The sequence below is a fragment of the Camelus ferus genome, chromosome 2 (genome assembly GCF_009834535.1).
Source record: "Camelus ferus isolate YT-003-E chromosome 2, BCGSAC_Cfer_1.0, whole genome shotgun sequence".
NCBI classification, from domain to species: Eukaryota; Metazoa; Chordata; class Mammalia; order Artiodactyla; family Camelidae; genus Camelus; species Camelus ferus.
This window is the reverse complement of record NC_045697.1, coordinates 64,092,710-64,097,070: the sequence shown is the minus strand read 5'-3', so window position 1 is coordinate 64,097,070 and position 4,361 is coordinate 64,092,710. Positions and strand designations below refer to the sequence as shown.

The 4,361-nt window shown below is 36.1% G+C and overlaps 1 pseudogene; it reads right to left on the bottom strand.

Annotated features, from left to right (window-relative positions):
* Positions 1 to 399: 399 nt before the first annotated feature.
* On the bottom strand, positions 400 to 1,529 carry LOC102507011 (annotated as a pseudogene).
* Between the last annotated feature and the right edge of the window lie 2,832 nt (positions 1,530 to 4,361).

The following is a 4,361-nucleotide window of genomic DNA, read 5'->3' as shown; positions in this document are numbered from 1 at the left end:
AATGTTGCCCAAAGATACCTTAAAGCTGTAAATCTGAACAGCACTTTTAAATTATTAATTTATTTTTGGCTAGCTCCTCCTGGAATCACCTTTCGGGTCTGGCGGGTACTTTTTACAGAGCAATGAAGTTTCCCATAATGGAGTCTTTCCCTGGGCTGTTTGGCTTTCAGTAAGGCAAGCCTATACCTTTTCCCCTTCTCTCTGGAGAGGGTAGTACTCATTAAGCTGAGAAGTTACCTTCCAAAATGAAAAAGAGATTAGATGGCTGCTTCAGAATTGGAATTATCTGGGATGGTTTACAAATGGTAGCTACATCAACAATAACAAAAAGGTAATTACAAAATGTGTACATCACAACATGCTTTTAAAGACATTTTGTGTTGTGCTCACATTCCTTTAAATGTTGTTCCCAAAGGTGCCCAGCTGGAATCTCTGGGGAGAGGCAGAGGCAGTTTGGTGAGAAGGACACAGGGGCAGTGGTGGGAGAGGCAGTGAAAGGCAAAAGCAGCCTTCCTGTTAAAGATCAGCCCTCGGTTAAAGGTGAGCTTCAGACAGGCTGGCCTCAGGTGGAGTCGGGGTCAGAGGGAGGAGCAGCGGCAGGGTGGGACCGGGGTGCTCTATAATATTTCATTCAGGTCAAGCAGAGTCTGGTCCAGCATCCTGTGTGTACAGAGGCACTCCTCTTTGGTGTATTTCAGTTTATCTTCAATCATCAGTTGTCTTTTTCAGCTTGGCTACTGACCTCTTAGCAAATTCAGCACAGGTCTCTGCCTAATTGAGTTTATCAGTAAGAATCTTTCTCTCTTCCTCGTATTTGTCTTCTTTTTGAGAGTACTTTTCTTCAGCAGCACTCAAGACACTTCAGGTTCTGGTTCTTCAGTCTAGTTTGTTCATCCATCTCTCAGCAACGGGGCTCTACCAGCTCAGTCCATTCCTTTGTGTGTTCAAGTCTCCCTCAGTGATCACCAACTTATGAGCCACCTCTTCATATTTCCTATCTGCCTCTTCTGCAATGTGCTTAGCTTCTTTGAGTTGAATTTTCTGATTTCATATTTTCTTTATCTTTTGAGGCTCAATTTTCAATAACCTACATACCTCTCTTGCTCTCATTAGCAGATTTCTCGGCTTCCTCCAGCTTTTGCAGGACAGGCCAGGTGCTCTTGCGTGCTGTCCAGCCCCTCTTCAACTAGCTGGATCCAATGGCTCAAGGAAGCCACCTCAGCCTCTGTTCTGGGCCACCTTTCTCCCTCAACTTGCTGCTGGAGGCACTCAGCCCTCTCCTTTGCATCATTTGCCTGTGGCCGCAGAGCCTAAATCTTGTGCTTCACCACCTCGATGGTGGTGATCCCTGCCATGATGCCCACCCAGCTCCTGCTAGCACTTGGGTTCCTGCCTCCTTTGCTCGGTGCTGCAGCTGCTTCTCTAGAATCTTGATAGGAATTGTATTGAACCTACAGATGGCTTTTATTAGTATGGATGATTTAACAGTATTAATTCTTCCCACTCATGAATATAGGAAACCTTTCCATTTATTTTTGTCTTCAGTTTCTTTCATCAATGTAGTTTTCAGAGTAGAGATCTTTCACTTCCAAGGTTAAGATTATTCCTAAGAATTTCATTGTTTTTGATGCTACCGTAAATGGAATAGTTTTATTTCTTTTTCAGAAAATTTGTTAGTGTATAGAAATGCAACTAATTTTATGCATTAATTTTCTCTCTTGCAACTTTTTCTGAATTCAATGTTAGATCTAAGAGATTTTGCAGGAAACTTTAGGATTTTTATATATAAGATCATGTCATCTGCAGATAGACACAGTTTACTTCTTCCTTTCCAGTTCTGATGCCTCTCATTTTTCTTGCCTGAGTGCTTTGGCAACGACTTCCATTACTATGTTGATTAAGAGTGGTGAGAATGGGCATCCTTGGCTTGTTCCTGATTTTAGAGACAAATCTTTCAAACTTACACCATTGAGTATGGTATTAGCTGTGTATTTATCATATATAGGCTTTATTTTGTTGACATACATTCCTTCTATACCTGACTAGTTAAGAGGGGTTTTTTAAAAATCATTAATGGATGTTGAATTTTGTCAAATGCTTTTTCTGCATCTAATGGGATGATATGATTTTTCCTTTCATTCTATAAATGTGATATATCGTATTGAATACTCTGTGTATGTCGAACCATTCTTGCATTCCAGGTGAAAATCCTGCTTGATCATGGTAGATGAGCCTTTTTATGTGCTGCTGAATTCAGTTTGCTAGTACTTTGAGAATTTTTACATCTATATTTATATATTGGGAGACTGGTTTGTAGTTTTCCTTTCTGATAGTGTCTTTTTCTGGCTTTAGTACCAGGGTGATGCTGGTCTCATAAAATGAGTTTGGGAATGTTCTCTCCCCTTTGGTTTTTTGGAAGAGTTTGAGAAGCATTGTGTTAACTCTTCTTTAAATGTTTGGTAAAATTCATGAGTGAAGCCATCTGATCCTGGACTTTTTTTCATCGAGAGATTTTTGGTGACTGATTCAATCTCCTTATAGTAATTGGTCTGTTCATGCTTTCTATTTCTTCCTAACTCAGTCTTGGTAGTTTGTATGTTTCTAAGAATTTTTTTCATTTCTTCCAGGTTGTCCAGTTTGATGGCATATAGTTGTTTACAGTAGCCTCTTATGACTCTTTGTATTTCTATGGTATCAGTTGTAATGTCTTTTTTCATTTATAATTGTGTTGATTTGAGAGCTCTTTCTTTTTCCCTTGGTTAATCTAGCTAAAGACTTGTCAATTTCATTTATCTTTTCAAAGATCCAACTTTTTTCTTCTTTTCTATCATTTTTCTGTTCTCTATTTCATTTACTTTTGCTCTCATCTTTACAACTTTCTTCCTTTTGTGCTATCTTGGGCTCAATTTGTTTTACTTTTTCCAATTTCTTAAAGCATAGAGGTAGGTAATTCTAATTTCATACTATTGTTGTCAGAGAAGATATTTGGATGATTTCAAACTTCTCAAATTTGCTAAGACTTGTTTTGTGGCTTAACATATAGTCTATCCTAGAAAATGTTCCATTTGTTCTTGAGAAAAATGTCTATTCTGCTCTTGTCAGATAGAACATTTTATATATGTTTGTTAGGTCCATTTGGTCTAGTGTTTTTCAATCCACTGTTTATTTATTGATTCTCTGCCTGAAAGATTTAAACTTTGTTGAGAGCAGGGCATTAAAGTCCCCAACTATTATTGTTTGGTTCTTTATTTCTCTAAAAGGTATGGTTGGTTTTGTTTTATGTATTTAGGGGCTCTTATGTTGGGCACACAAATATTTACAACTGCTATATCTTTATGATGTAATGACCCCTTTATCCTTACATAAAGACCTTTTTTTCCTTTTAGCATTTTTAATTTAAAGTCTATTTTTTGATATAACTGCCTGTGGGGGTTTTTTGGTTTTGTTTTTGGTTACCATTTGCTTGAAATACCTTTTTTCATCACTTCACTCCCAATCCAGTTGGACTTTTGTTGTTGCTGTTATTATTATTATTAAACATCCTGAATCTAGGTATGTTTTTAAGTTAGTCTCTCATGGGCAACACATCCTTGGATCTTTTTTTAATCCATTCAGCCATTTAATGTCTTTTCATTGGATAATTTAATCAATTTACATTCAATATAATTACTATTTCTGTTTTGTCAACTGTTTTCTAGTTGTTTTTAGACCCATTATTTCTTGTTACTTATCATGATTTTTTTTGTGTGTGTGCTTTGATGTCTTGTGATATCAGTATGCTTTGATTTCTTTACTATGTTCTTTTGTATAATTACTATAATCTTTTCATTTCGGTTACCATGAAGCTACATAAAATATCTTAAACTTTTAACACCATATTTGAAATCAATAACAAGTTAACTTCAATAGAATTCTTAAGCTTTACACTTCTACCTCCCCTCCCTTTAACATTTTAGGTTAATGTTAAAATTTACATAATGTTTTATATTACATAACTAAACAGATTATTGTAGTTATCATTTGCAAATATTTTCTCCCATTCTGTAGGTTGATTTTTTGTTTTGTCAAATATTTCCTTTGCTGTGCAAAAGCTTTTAAGTTTATTTAGGTCATATTTGTTTATTTTTGCTTTTATTTCTTTTGCCTTGAGACACAGAACCAAAAACTATTGCTCAGATTTGTGTCAGAGTATTTTACGTTTATTATCTTATAGGAGTTTTATGGCTTCAGGTCTTACATTTAGGTGTTTAATCCATTTGGAGTTTATTTTTGTATATGGTGTGAGGTAATGTTCTAATTTCATTGTTTTACATGTAGCTGTCCAATTTTCCCAGCACTGCTTGTAGTAGAGATTGTCTTTT